This window comes from Aythya marila, assembly GCF_965140915.1.
Source record: "Aythya marila genome assembly, chromosome: 13".
NCBI lineage: Eukaryota > Metazoa > Chordata > Aves > Anseriformes > Anatidae > Aythya > Aythya marila.
In genome coordinates this window covers 427,192-442,998 of record NC_139054.1, presented here as the reverse complement: position 1 = coordinate 442,998, position 15,807 = coordinate 427,192, and the positions used below count along the sequence as shown (strand labels likewise).

Genomic DNA, 15,807 nt, shown 5'->3' with positions numbered 1-15,807 from the left:
GCGTTTACCGATTTTTTGCTCTGACGGCAGCCCGCGGCTCTGCAGAGCTGGATGCCAGGTGGACCCGAGCGCCGAGGCACACGATTCATCTCCCGGCATGGACGAGTGGAGGTAGCGAGCAACGCCGGCGATTAGCGAGTCTTTGGTTTATTCTGTGCCGTGGGTTCGCGTATGCTTTGCAGGAACATAAAGGAGAGGTCCAAAGATAGAAGTTTCCTATAGAGAGAGCTGTATGGGAATCATAACTCACGTTTTCCTCTATGACATTTAGAAGAGTGAAGAGGTTCATGCTGTTGTATTACCTTTACAAGGATCATGCTATTCTTTCACTGTGTAAGAAAAAGCAGATAGGATGCTTGATGCGTGTAGTAAAATTGTCACTTCCTTTTGAACAGAAGCTGTTCATCAGTACTTGTGAAAAAAGAATGAGATTCTTTTCTTCTTACTCCAAGAGATTTGGTCAGTCTCAAAAGTCATTTACAGGAGCTAGAATGGTGCCTTCCTCTGTGTGGGCTGCCAGAACACACAGCCCCGGATGCCAAGGATAAAGCTTGGTCTCCTCCACACGTTAATTCCCAGACCAGCTGGCACAGAAACTCAGTGCCTATGGCACCTTTCTGAAAGGCAGTTGCCAAGAAGCTTGACTGGAAGACCAGTGAACTCAATGAAGATCTTTGCATTGTCTTCACTGGGCTCTGGGTCAAGTCCCCAGGCTGGGAAGCGCGGAGCCAGGCTGCCTGCGGTCCCAGCGAGCACACGGCAGGTGCTGCAGCACAGCCTGCGGCCAGGCTGCTGGCAGGGGGCTGGGGCAGCGGGCACAGGGTGGGCGTCGAACACAGACAGGGTCCTCCACTGACCTTTCGGTATGGAGCATCTGGCTGCGCAGAGATGCTGGTAAAGTAATTAATGGGAAAGGAAAAAAAAATCACAAAAATCTCCAAGTCCGAATTCTTGAAGTGGGGCTCTTAGTGGATTTGCAGCACTGATGCATTCTTCTTAGGTAAGTGCTTTTTCCCATGCCTGGATCCCTCTTGATGGATTTTGACACAGATTTGCAAAAACATAAAGGCAGCTTAGTTTTCAGTTAAAGATTTTAGAAGACATATCTCTGAAGTGGAGATTACTGTCTTTCTCATTTTCCACCCTGTGTATGTGTGTGTAGCTCACACCTTATTAAAAAAAAAAAAAAAAAAAAAAAAGGTTTGGCTTTCTGTCCACTTCCAGTCTCCCCTATGATCTGATTCTGTCCATGGCTGTTTTCCCTCCTTTCCCTCTGCACAATTTTTGCCTCTTACCAGTGTTTTTTTCCTTTCCATAGTCCACCTCCCTTTTATCTTGGTCTCCTTGGTGCCATCACTGACCATTTTGTTGTTAACACATCTTTCTTTCTGGTCCAGAAGTTTAATTATGACACAACTCCTTGATTGCACTAGACTTTTATCATACACGGTGCAATGGGTTTAGTTTAAAAAAAAAAAAAAAAGCATTCAGTTGTATAAAGATACATAAAAACTAAAATTAAGTTAGATGTTAGCCACCTAACTGTAGGTGAACTTTGCGATCTCAGCTGAAGGAAGCTGAAGTAATCTCCACACACAGCAAACATCGTCCAGGCCTGACAAGCCCTTCGGGGTCTGAATTACGTGGCTGTTAGCGAAGCCGTGGTCCTTCACTGGTGATGGCACCTCGGTGCCCTGGCCACGGGGCTGCTGCCTCCCCCGCCGCCCAGGGACCTTCCTCTCCTCAGGCTGACAGCACCAAGTGCAGTCCTTTTCTCTTTCCTAAAGTCAGGCTTTCTCTGTGTTACCATGCAATGGAAGCTGGCCATTCCCTTGCATCTCAAGAGCCATTTCATTATCTTCTCATGCTTGTCTTACCTGACACACATTATTACTTGCTTTCTAACTGCAAGCGTGTTCCAAGATGAAAGCTATGAATTCAATCAAATTCACAGCAGAATCCCAGGCATATTAGCTTTCTTCAGGTACAAATTATTTAATTACATGTATGTGCTAGAACCTCTTGAAACAGTCCAGCACTCATTTGCTGAAGAATGAAAACCTGAAGCACAGCAGTCACTGTCTCCAGTATTCTTATTACAACAATAATCCTTATTAGCCCTCCTGACTGGGGACAGTGACTTTCCCCTTTGCAGCTGGTCCTGCTATTTTCTGCTTATGCCTTACTGCTTGCTTCATTTCTGCACTGAGGATGGGCCAGAAGCTGGGTGATGCTTGCTGCTTTCCCTGGCCTTCACTCCTGCCCAGGACGACTGCCCTCTGTTTAGTGAAGGGGGAAGAAGAAGAGGTTTGGCCAGGAGCAGTCCACCTTCTCCACCCCACTCACTCTGTGCACTTCCCTGATAGCTAACATTGACACATCTACCTCAGCCAGCCAGCACACAACCCACAGCATGTCCCCGTCCAGACTCGTTTGGTAAGCTGACTCAGTACAGCACTTGTCTGTGGCTTTCAGAGCTAGCACAGGTTGTGGTGCTCTGCTGCACCTGACGTTCACGCATGTGCCTGAACTTCTGGATGAACTGAAGGTCTCAGACTGCAACCTGAAACCCAAGTGGAGACTAAAACAAGTCAGCCATGTTTCCAAAGGCACTGTTTAAAACATTTCATTTAAATCAAGTTATTTTGAAATAATTCATATTAATGAAACTTGTCATGCTCTGGCTTTAAGGTTCCTGTGTTTTTTTTTTTCCTCACAGCAAGCTCTCTCCCAGCCCCTGCACCAGCTGCTGGCCCCACTGCCCCTCAGGCACCCTATGGAGCAGCCAGCGTTTGCTTCCATGTCATTCTGACACCAGTCTGCTTCTTTGCCTACCAGAAAATATTTTAGGAGCAGGAGTGGCTGTGCTGTGGAATAAATTTGCTTCGAGTGTTCTGCATTTTTTCCTTGGGCAAAATTCAAGTTACCTGCCTGTCTCTGTGGAGACTTTGCAGACTGAAGATGTTAAAGGCATTCAATATTTTTCCTTCTGGTGTCTTACTTTTAAATGTCAGAAGGTCATTTTGTCTCCTGGAGGGCTAAATGCCCTCTAGACTGATGAATTAATGATACACAGGTACAGAGGCATTGTAACTTACCAGCTTCAGGAAAACTCCTTATGCTCTCAAATATTGATGTCTGCTCTGTTATCATCGTCGTATTTTGAGGCACAAAAGGCACAGCCAATTCTCTGAAATATTTATCACCATGCATGATACCTGCATTCACCTTTTAATGTATACAGATGGGCAACATGTAGGTTACTCACCCCTTCTCCCTCATGAGACTTGCATTTAAAAAGCCAGTTCAGGTTTACATAAGGTGATGGCAGCATAGCCAGGGATTGAATTAACAAATTCTGAACTGCAGGGCAAGATCTTCTGCACCAGACCACTTCCCTTCAAATTACTATTCCATTTGAGCTCAGCTCACAAAGCAGGGACTTCAAGCCTCCCTCCAGACAGAGCTGTGTGGAAGCTTTGCCTACCTAGGATAAAAATGTCAGATATCTAAACATCTGATATTTCAAATTCAAAACAGAAACTATAATGAAATTTTAAATTCATTTGCTGTCTTAAGTCAAATTAAAATTCAGGTGGCAGGAACTGTAAGTTAAACTTCCAGTGATATTCAGGCACAGTTTCCCCAGGGTCAGAGTATGATCCAGCATTAGCTGTCCATATAAATGGGAACAGTGCTTTCAGACACATTATTTCAGATTAAAATCTTCCATTAGCATATATTTTAAAGAGCACTTACATTCATCATAAGCAAGTGGGTGGAGGGAAAAGTCTTATAAAAAGAGCTTCAATAGAAAGAAAAAAAAAAAAAAGAAAAAAAAAGAAAAAAAATTTTTAAAAAAAGAAAGAAAACAAGAAAAGACCAACAATGCAATAGCAATTGCATTTGATTTTCTGTGGACTGTTACAATTTAGACTTTATTATTCAAAACACAAATGGCAAGTACGTAATAGCTACTAATAATGGAACTTCAGAGTGGCTGGAAAAGAAAGGCTTTAAAATGGATTTGATAGTCCTTGAATTTTCAGCTGAAAGATTTGGGTGACAGAACAAAGAAAACCAATATGACATTGTAAATCTTCCCTCTGCCTGAGCTGATGGGTATTGTCTAGCTAGTCCTCTTGGGTCTGCATCTTGAGCCTTTATTTTTTTCTTTATTTTTTTCTTTTTTCCTTTTTATCTCCTTAAAATCACACAGACTGCCATTGACAGTGTGTTCGGTTCCCATCTGACATCTGGCCACATGATATCCATTGTGGGTGGTATGAAACCAGCAGATAACACTGACAGACAGCAAAGTCCTGTTGGAGTCTCTGGGTACGCCAGCGCAGCTCACTGCACTGGTAGGCACTCTGCAGTCCACAGGGACAGCCCCCATTTCTGGGAAGAGCAGCCACCCTAACATTTCAGAAGAATGCAGTATCCTTTGCTGTGGTAGACTTTTGGCTCCAGAAGTCTCCAAGCCTTTAACGCGCCTTAGGGTAAGTTTTCTTCTTAGGTAGGTGCTAAATCTGGTCATTCTTCATAATCTCTGTTGGAATATAGGACAGAAAAAAGAAACCCAAACCATCTTTTCCTTAACTGAAAACTCACTGCTAACAAAAATGACTTGACAATGAATGGAGAAAGTAGGCGATTTTTACTGTGTCATGTACATATACTGATACTGTACACTTCTTCACCTCTGAAAGCAGTCTGCTCTTCGGTGCACCAACCTCTGCGTATTGCTTTTAGTCTGTCTGTGAAAATACAGACACCGTAAGCAGGAGACCCTAAACTTCAGCTGAGGCCATCCAGAAACTGCATTTAGATGCACACTTCTCTCTGCATTCACATGGAGTTGTGTTGCCTTTGATGAGAAGTTCAAAACTTGTTCACTTTTCAGTCTTAAAAACAAGCCTATCTACAAGTGCCTTGTGGATCTGAGGGCAGAGAGCTCCAACTCTGCCGGCAAGAGTCTGTAACGGGAATCCTGCCACATTGAGCCATTGGCAAAGCATTAGAGACCAGAAGACACAGCGGAGACCTCTCATTTACACCTCTCCACTCATCATCTAGGAAGTCAAATTGATTAACTGGGATTTGGAAGCATCTGACAAGGTGAGAAAAATTTCAGTAGTACCTCAGCATTTGCTGTGCATTTTCCTGCCTTTAAACAAGGGCATCCTGCATTTGCCCATTATTTCTGCTCCTGGATTGATTTGAAGTTGTGATAGGTTTGCTGGGATAACTCACGTACTGAGGAAGCGAGGAATGAAGAAAGATGAGGCTCAAGCTGTAGTGTGCATTCATTTCAAGTCTGTCTCTTTGTGCAGCTCTGAGAAAAGGAAGAGAAGTGAAAAGAAAAAAAAAAATGTATTAGCTTACAAAGGATGGTCCCACAGAGAAGCTGGCAGCAATTAGTGTCCTTCCAAGCTCTGCTTGGGCAAAAGCACCCCTCAGGCCCCTGATATGGGTACCTGAATATGGTGACAAGTGTTCCTGTGGGCAGCTGTGCAAGGAGCTGTGGCTCAGGAGGGCTTTGGGCAGCAGGTGATGCCTGAAGCAGCCACAACCTCGTGGGGAGAACGGGCAGCTGAAAGCCTCTGCAGGTTAGAAATTCAGCAGGGGTGGGATGAGTAGTACAGCTCTCTGTGCCTGCAAACATGTGGCAGCAGAAGCAAAAACAATCAGAAAGGGACATTTGTTTTTGTCAGTCACTCACTCTGACGCATTTATTTTTTAGTTTTCAGTTAATTCAGGCAAAAGAGGTTATGAAGTTACAATAATGAAATCTGAAGAGCATACTCCAAACAGTACTTCCCCAGAAGGTCTGAAGTGCTCAAATACAAAAACACTAATTACTGTGCTTTTTAATTTATAAATTAAACCTGTCTTACCACCAAGGGAACACAAAATGGCAAATGTGGCATCCTTTCTAAAACAAGAGCCAGGGGCAATCCCGGTCACTTCAAATCAGCACGTCCAGCTTCCCTTCCAGGCAGCCTGAAAAACAAAATCAACACACATGTGGAGAAAGGTGATTGACTAGAGGAAATGTTTGGATGCCTTGGTTTTAGAGAAACATTCTTGCTTAAAGAAGGCAGTGTGGACAAGGAGGACCCACTATGTACAGCCAGTTTGGGTCCCCAGAAAGGTAAGTGCTGGATTTCTCACCAAAGGCTCTTGAAGAAATGAAGCCATTATGTGATGGCGCGCCCAGGACAGCCCGGACAGCCCAGGGGCACAAAAACCTGGCAGCAAGGAATTCAGGTGGCTTTACCTGCCCCAGGGCAACAAGCAGGAGAGCCTGTGCAGGACACTGGCAGGCAGCAGGGCTGCAGGCTGTGATGTTCTCCACAGCAGTCCAGGAAAATACTGCAGCAAAGGAGGACTGGCTTAACTGATGAGAAGCAAAGAGGGGCATTTTTCAATGTCAGGGAAAGCCTCAGGTTTGCTGAGCAGTGCTGGAACTTACTTGAGGGGCTGGCATTTAGCTGCTGAAAAATACTGCTATTTCAGACATACAGCTATGCCGCACCACACTCACATCTCTACAGCTTTAAGCAGGCAAAGAATTCCGGAGCTTGAGTGTGTTTGCAAAATGCAGTGCTTGGGAAAATTGCAGCCTCAAAATCTCAGGTCTAAGGAGCTAAATGAAAGCACTGGAAAATGACCTCTGGACCTGGGACCAAGCAATACAGAAAGATTTCCACAGCTATTTGGGGACGGATTTCTGTAATACTTTGTGGTCAAGGTAGTAATTTTCCATTTTTTCCTTCCTGATGCAGAATCATCCAGTGTTCTAAACAATCCAGGGAACAAATAAATAGGCAAACCACCCAACTAGCATGTGGCTATACGGAGTAGCCAGCCAGCATACTCTGTGAAGACTGTTCCAAGTTCCAATTACTGGGCAAAATATGTTTACATGTGTAAATTTAGGCTCCTTTATCTGCAATAGTTTCTACAACTTACTCAAATGGAAACTCAAATACTGCTTCTGTGGAGTTAATCTTAAATCTTCCGGAACCAGGACTGTGGAACAAATGCAAAGCAGAATGAAAATACATGAAGGTTTACTGCCTGTTACCTCTTTGCAGTGCTTTCTTCTCGGAAGAATTGCCGAGGCTTCCACACCTTTCGTGGATCAAGCAGCTGCTGATCTCCAGTTCCCAACACAGTTTCAGTTTGCCCATGGCTGTTGACGTGATCTGTGGCCGTGCGGCTCCACGGGTGCCAGCAGTGACACCTGAGTCTCCTGGGGAGCAAACCCCAGCCCCTGGCCACTGCAGCCCGGATGGGTGCTCTGGGCATGACCCTGCACGCAGCACCTGCAGATTTGTTATCTCCAGGGAAATGTCAAATGAAGCTTCAAAATGTTCTTGAAACTCTCTGATCTTCCTCTGGATTTTGGGGCGGCTTTGCTCAGCTGCTGGATGTTGTGCTTGGCAAATAAGAGGCTGCTAGTCCTGTCTGAGGCCGTAGCCTCGATACAAGAAGATGTCACAGGAATGCTGATTTCCTGCGTCCTGCTTCCATCTCTTTCACTTGAGGGGCTGATCTAAATCACAGTCCTATAGGGTTCCTCCTTTTCTAGATGTGAGAACAAAACTTAGGAAACTCTTTCTTGCTTTTCCAACATTTTGCAAGCTGCTCACAAGAAGAGACAAGTCACCTCTGCTGCTGCTCATGGCACATCCCGTCTTTTCAGGGAAGCTGCCTGGGACACAGCTGAAGCAAGCAGGGGCTGGGAAGGGGAGGAGAGGGAAGGAGAGGGGAGGCTGCCCCACACTCCAGCCTGACCTTCTCCGCTGTGTGCTGCATCGCACGGTGCATGCCTCCAAACACCTAACCCACAGCTACAAAATATTTTGTCAAAGTGAGGGAGAGCCACGCCATGTCAGGATTCAGATACAGATGCTAAGTGAAGGCCTTTCCCAAGAGGAAACGTGGAGCAGGATTTCAAAGCCTTTGGTCGGCTTTATGCTATCCACAGTACAAGCAGAGCCAAGGCTAACACTGAGACCTGTGGAAAGCCTGCCACATCGTCTGTTCATCTGGCCGCTCTGGCAACCCACTGCTCATGTCAGTGATGCTTAATTACACTGGATGATGGATTAATTTGTGTATTTGGGGTTTGTCCAACCTGGAACTTGGGTCCTATCCATTCTTCTTCCAGTTGTTATTCCTGTCCTTGCTGGTACTAAAATGGGAAAAGTCCCTTCTGCTTTTCTCTCTCTAGTCCAAGGTGTTTAGTGTCAAGTAGTCATGGGTATCAGGTGGATTTATCTTTCAAACTTTTTCTCTCTCTCTCTCTCTCTCTCTTTTTTTTTTTTTTTTTTTTTTTTTTTTTTTTTTTTTTTGTGACTATGCAGTGCCTGGGATTAAAATGCGCATTAATGTTCTGTGTTTTCTGTTTCACTGATTAGCTTGGCAAGCACAGAAGCCAAATCTTTCCCAGAGGCACATGAATGGCTTCAGAGGAAGAATACCGTGAACCTCTCTTTACTATGTTCTCTTTGTTTGCTTAAGAATATGAACAATTAAAGCTGAAGAGACAGGCATTTCCTTTTTATACAGAAAATTCACTGCCAAATGCAGGGCCTGGGGAGCAATTTTCCTCTTTCCATTCAGTTCATTTGTGCTAATGAACAGGGTATAATCTAAATGAAGAAAAAAAAAAAAAAAAAAGTTACTCTGGTCACTGATGTGGCTTGCTGAGACGGAGGAAAGCCTGACTCAGACCAGCCTAAACTGAGTTATGGAATTGAACCCTAAAATCCTTCTGTTATGAAAGTAGTCATCTCTTGTCAACATTGGAGACCTCATACAAGAGCACAGATAAATCTCTGTGCTATTGCCATCTGCTTATTTTTACAGTCTAAGCTCTCCAATTCTGATTCAGGAACTCGTATTTGTTTATCTCAAAAAAGAAAAGGTGCAGAAAAGGCTGTTACAGTTGCATGGGGCTGTGAACAAAGATAGGCCAATATTCTGCTTTGCCTGCATTTGAAGTGATTGTGAATTGACAACCTCTCCATGTGTGAGAAGCTCATTGTCAGAAAAGATATGCTAAAGCTGCAGGTAGCTTTCAAGGCAGCTGCAGCTCTTCACCTCTCCTACTCATGCCAGCCAGAGTTTTCTGCTCCAGCCAATCATCAGGACTGCAATAAAGTGATGGAAGTGGCCCACATAGGCACCTGGATACCTTCCTTACCACAGCAAGCAGGGTGAGCACCTTAGATCATGAGATTCTTCTGCAAGGCTGCTCAGCAAGTGATTTCCTTTCTTTTCTGTTTAGTATATGGTTGGGATCCTACACACTGAAAAAGAGCTTGAAAAGAAGACTTCGAAAAGAAAGAAAGTGATGTATGAATGTGTGGGCAATAGAAAGAGCAAAATAAATACCATTCTACAGTTTAAAAATATTAGTTTATCTTTTCTTCTGAAAGACCAGATGCCACAGACCTTCTGGCAGCTGATCTGCTCCACAGAGATCCCACTGTGCTCCAGGAGTGACTATTGGTCAGTAGTGGCTTACCAGCAGTCCTTAGCTTCCTGCAGCAAAGCTGAGAAATATCACAGCTTCTGAGCACTACATTCACCCCAGGCTCCAAGCTATTCCAGACTCATCTGCAATTACACCCACAGGAAAACTGCCTTGGTGGAGTGCTTGCTAGGACTGCACAGCCAAAGACTCAGCAATCAGGTAGACTTCTTGTGCATTATGAATCCATGCTGTTTATGTGTCTGTTTTATGATAATCTTCATCTATGTAATCCAGTACTATCTCTCCACTGGGACTTCTGCTGCTTCTCCACCAGAGCTGGATAATAATGGAAATAAGCTTTATTTAATGAACACTTTATCAATACACAGTTGCTTTCTGGAGATGAGCTACCAGGTCATGATGGAATTTCTACTGGTTGCTCTTCAAACTTGTTAGTCTTTATTATTATTATTATTATTATTATTATTTTTCCCAAAGTATCTAGTTTTTAAATAAAACCTGGGGCTCAATCTGTACGTAGATCTCACTACTGGATGTTATCATGGAGACCCTGGTCTGGTCTGGAGACAGACAATAAAAATTCAAAATTTCAAATCTAGATTAAACACTAGTTTTTCTCCAGGTTATCTCATACCTACTTTTGAGAAATCAATGCATTAAAATGAAAAGCTGTTAAGTGTAATTGTACTTCAAAGAACTTTAAAATCATTTCAAGATAATGTCAACTCCAGTCCCTGGCAAGCATTTGCAAATTCCTCCCCTCCCACACACCTGGCAAATGCCCGGCTGAACCAGTTTACCCTCCCTGGCCCAGGTGTAATTCCTCACTGCTCTCTGCACTTGCCCATCAGACTACTGGAACTGGTCTCCCAGAGAGTTTTGATTGATGACTGAGCTTAGGAGCTGTGAACAGTGCAGCTCTTGCAGCTCTGAAACATTCACAAAGTGGTATTTTATTCTCTTCCAGAAACACAACTATATTATGAAATCTTCTTCCTCTACCAAATGCTGTGTATTTTATAAGAAGAACATAATGTCAGCTTTGATGTTGTTATCTGGGTTTGTCTGTTTCTCGAGTGCTTTGAAATATGTGAGATCTTCCTTTATAGACCACATCATAACACTCCCATTTCCTACAGGGCTCAGCAATTAATACTCATCTTAATGCTCTGACAAGTATCGAACATAAAAGGGGACCAGAAGATACAGGGTGGCTCTTCAAAGGCTATGAAAACATTTTTTGAATTGCTGCTTGTAAACTCTTTCTGGGTTCTTAGGAAGCTCAGAACTTTGGTAGAAAAGAGATTTCCAGTGAATGTCCCAGGACAGCCTGAATATTCATGTCACTAAAATGCCAAAAAAAAACCTATCCCAGTTCCTACATGCTTCATCCATGAACTGTACTAAAGGACTATCCATTTCTTCACAACCTAGGAGACAGAAAAAAGTTTCTTGAAAAATCTATAAAAATATATAAGAAGCTCGCAAGGATGGCCAAGTGGGCATTGTTAGTGGCATGAACATCCTGGACAGGGTGCAGAAAGGGAGGAGGAAACTGTACTGGTGATGGGGAGTGCAGATCCTTTGGTAGTTCCCTTCAAGATTAGCCATGAATGCTTCTTGCCTTCTAACCTAACTTTCTCATTATTTTTTTGATTTTTCTATATCTGAGCACATTTTGCTTTTACTGCTCTCTTAGTTACTGCTCACAGAGATTGATGACCATGACTTCAAAATTCCAAACTGAGGGTAACTGCAGGAGAGCTAATCTGTGTATTCATCAGAATGCCCTTCAAGATTGCAGACCATATATGATTTCCTTTGAGGGCTTCTAGAAACAGGATGTTTTCAGCAATTTTTACTGTCTTTTAGGGCGGCGGGCAATGGAGTGTAACAAATTGTTAAATTTGCACCTCTGTTTGCAAGCTATTTCACTACTGAAGAAAGATCATAGCAGAAACAAGGAAACAAATACAGACCTACAATTATATATATATATATATTTTAATGCAAATCAACATCTTTAATGTTGGATTAGTTTGAGTAGTTCTCTGCTATCTTTCCCTGTGCTATCTCCACTCTTACGACCAAACCAACACATTCTGCTACACTCTACTCAAGATAGTATGTCCCCAATCCTGGAGAAAACAGGAAATGGATGGTCTAACTCACTGTATCATCATGTTCGTGGCCACAAGGCAGCTCAGAAATAATAAGACAGATCACTAGGGGAGAAAAATATTTTGGAGCTGTTGGAGAATTGTTGGAGAAGCAGTTTAGCAGCTACTCAATTCTCAGAGAAAGCAAAATCGCTCACTTCGTTTAGACAATCTTTTGTCTTCTTCTCCTGAATATTTACAAAACACAGAACGGGATTATTTGAGCAGCTGCTGTTAAAAGCCAGAGCCACAGACTCCAGAGTCAACCAGGAGACCCAGAAAACACAAGGCTTTGTCTCCATGAATGGGAGCTGATGGGAGCCTTCAACCCAAAGGGCTGAATTTTCATGAGTTCAGAACCAGCACGTTCAAGAATCACTACATAGCACCTTTCTGAGCATTTCAGGTCATTTATTGGAGTAATTACTGAGGCCAGCAGTGGCAAAAAGGGTTGCTTCAGCTGCCACAACATAACCAAATGCCACTGAATTCTCAGACTACAGCAGCTATGCTCAGAGAAGTCAGAGTTGTGAAACTGCCTTGTCACTGACAGAGGAGTGAGGTATTACGGAAAGATTCACAGGAGGAAGAAACCACTTCGTGACTTGAAAAGCAGATAATAATAGGCAATTATACGGGTAGCAAATAAGGCTTTTAGTTGCAAAGTGAAATCTAAGCTATTAAAACTCTTAAGTGCTTCAAGATGTGGGGACTGAAACTTGAATTGAGTGGCTCAAAAGCAGAGCCACTTGCAAGGTGTGGATACAAACCTGGAGAAATCTCATGCACAAGTCCCAGCACAGCTGACAGCAGGGAGCACCAAGGAGATTCACTTCCCTTCCTGTTCCCTATCCTTCCCATCCCGTTTTCCAGTGGTGTAGATAACACTCCACTGAGAATGGCTCAAAAGCTGTGCAGAGGAAAAGGGTCTGGGGGTGCTGATTGATACTCACATGAACATGAGCCAGCAGTGTGCCCAGGTGGCCAAGAAGGCCAACGGCATCCTGGCTTGTGTCAGGAATAGTGCGGCCAGCAGGACCAGGGAGCTGATTGTCACCCTGTGCTCTACTCTGGTGTGGCTGCACTTCAAGTGCTGTGTTCAGCTTTGGGCTCCTCGCTAGGAGAAGGACATCAAGGCCCTGGAGCATGTCCAGAGAAGGGCTACAAGGCTGGTGAAGGGTCTGGGACACAAGTCCTGTGAGGAGCAGCTGAGGGCACTGGGGTTGTTTAGTCTGGAGAAGAGGAGGCTCGGGGCAGACCTCATTGCCCTCTGCAACTGCCTGAAAGGAAGGTGTGGGGAGCTGGGGAGCAGCCTCTTCTCACAACTACCTAGTGATAGAACTAGAGGGAATTGCCTCAAGTTGTGCCAGGGAAGGTTTAGATTGGAAATCAAGAGACATTTCTTCTCAGAAAGAGCAGTCAGGCATTGGGACGGGTTTCCCAGGGAGGTGGTGGAGTCACCGTCCCTGGGGGTGTTCAAGGAGAGGTTGGACGAGGTGCTGAGGGACATGGATTAGTGGGTGACATTGGTGGTAGAGGGGGTGGTTGGATCAGATGATCTTGGATGTCTACTCCAACCTTAATGATTCTATGATTTAAGCTCCTTCTTGTGTTGAAGCTTACTAGAGACTGAGACAAATATCTTTAATCTACATCATATTGTTCACTGTAAACCTACTTACAGATTTTAGGGCCATCAAGGAATTATCTAACACCCAGGAAATCTGTACGTAGTGTCATTTTCTATGTCCCTGTGGCATATTGCCCTCCAGTTTCCTGCTGGTATGGTGCTAAAGTAGAAGGGAAATTGTTTCCTCATGAATCAACACAAGCAGCATCTTTTGTTTGTTTTTATCTGGCTATTTTCTGCCTTGGAGGAAGAAAATTGTGTCCATGACCCCAGGAAACAACCAAGATCCCTGTCAAACATCCACAGCCCCCAGGCAAGGCGAGTAACTCTGGGCTTGGAAACTAAATATGAAGACAATTTTCTAATTATTCATTCCACCTCCTAGCTTTTGATTAGGCTTTGCTGACTGCTGAGCTGCACAGGCAGCAACTCCCACAGTTCAGTGAGAGCAAAGCACCACAGGCTGCCCGGGTATCACCTCACCATTTGATCATGTGCTGCTGCTCTTCGTGCTCCTGCTGCTGGAGCGTGGCCTGCTGGTTGTTGCTGCTACCAAGCAATGCTGGTGAGCAGAGCTAATTTATTGGAAAGAGGCATTGCTGCTCTGCATGTTCAGAAAGTGAAGGGCTGCTGTGGAGGAATAAACAGCAGGATGTGACATAACAACTCCGCTGCCCATGACCTTAAAAAAGACTTAGCTTTTTATCAGTGAATTAATACAGACAAACGCTGTTTTCCTGCCAGCAGCTGTCTGTATGTTTTAACGGCTTTGTGTGCGTAAGCCAGGCGGCTATCTGCCCAGCTCCCTGGGGAACAGGAAGGCAAGGCGACGGATAACAGAGCTTCGGGCCCTGGGTCCAAGGCGTAGAAGCTCTCGCCCTCTTTGCATGCCAGGGCTGCGGGTGGGCAGGCAGGCGAGCGACTCCCCGGGAGGCTGGGTCGGCAGTGCTGGAGCATCCCCTCCACTGCCTGGGCGTCACGCCGGGGCAGCGCCCAGGGCCGCGGGGCCAGAGCCAGGGCTGCTGGAGCTGGCAGCTCTCCAGCACCCACAGCGTCCCGCAGCGGCAGCTGGGACTCAGGCACCACAAAGTTTCCCCAAAGGAGGCCTCGGCACAGAGTATGCAGGACCCCGTGGATCTCTGCTCATGGAGAAGATGGGGCTTTCTTCTCTGCCTTTGTGGAGATCCTTGGTGACTGAACAAGGGAGGCAGTGTGTCGTTGTTAAGAGGGAGCAATAGAAAATGTTTTCCTGCAGCAGAATGGATAAGGTCAGCAGCTCAGCTGATTAACATGCTTGGAATCTCCTTCCCGTCTGCCGCAGCGCCAGGAGCAGAGCTCGCTGCATCGCTCTGGGGCTGCAGGACCTGGCAGGGCAAGCACAGCAAAACCCCCGGCACACAGCGGCCCTGGATCCTGTCGGGCACTTTGGTGGGGACGGCTGGCACAAAACACAAAGAGGGATAAAGGAGAGGCACAAGTTTGAGATAAACACAGGCTGAGGGTTAGGCTTACATTACATCCTCGCTTGCTGAGGAGCTGGTAGTTCTGTGCTGCCTATGGCCTGAGTCATACACCAGACTAGTCAGTTCTGACTTCGGTGAAAGTCTGGATCCTGAGCCAAAATTAGGAGGAGAACCCAAATGGGCATTAGCAGCATTCTGCTCCTACCAAATGCACACTTTGCCATGGCATGCCTCTGCTACTTGTTGCTGGAACCAGGGACAGGCTCAGGACTCATCCTGCCCCTTGCAGTGCCTGACACTGGCTTGACCTGGGCTGCTGTCCCCCGCAGAACCACAGCGGAGTGCTCCGGAGGCATGGACCGGTCTCAAGCCAGGACTGGCTGGGGAGGGCACTGCTCCCCAGCCCCACAGGAGGACCTGCTCGGAGTTGGATAGCGAGTCTCCTGGCAGGAGGCAGGCCCTGGGCCAGGAGAGCCCAAAGCCCCTCGTGCCTCCTCCACACCAGAGTCACTGTGTGACCTTCCCAGTTCCCCCCTCTGTTAAAAGCTTGCCGTGCTGAGCTGTCCAGTTAGTGTCACCTGGGTCACCGGCATCCCAGCCGCATGAGCTGTCTCGCTGTGGTGCTTATTTGAAAGGTCAGGATCTGACTCACAACTCTAGTATGATGATATTTCTGGCTTTGTTTTAATCAGTTTCTCCTGGATGTCTCATGCATTGCCTGCTAGAACTTCTTGTCCTCCCATTTATGGTGAAAATAGATTATTAATAATAGACTAATTCAGGAACTACTTCGGAATTATTGACAAACACACAATCTAGTCCAACAATACAAATTCCTCATTTATCTTCCTCAGTGCTGGAATCGTTATAAACATTGGACAAGGCTTTCCACATTGTGGCTGGGAGGTAGAGAGCAAGGGAGATCACTTCTGTCTGCTGCTATGAATTTTTATCTTAAAATCATGAGTTTTAATATTAAATTTGCCAACTCAAAAAGGAAGACAAAAAAAGCACCCATTGCTGGGATCCTTTACCTAAGGA

General features: G+C 45.3%; 1 long non-coding RNA gene across 1 annotated transcript in view; it reads left to right on the top strand.

Moving 5' to 3' along the window:
- The first annotated feature begins 65 nt into the window (after positions 1-65).
- LOC309883226 overlaps positions 66-15,807 on the top strand; it is a 28,291-nt gene continuing 12,549 nt past the window's right edge. Inside the window, exon 1 of the long non-coding RNA XR_014318416.1 lies at positions 66-111. This is a non-coding gene — a long non-coding RNA (uncharacterized lncRNA). The remainder of the gene's footprint in view (positions 112-15,807) is intronic.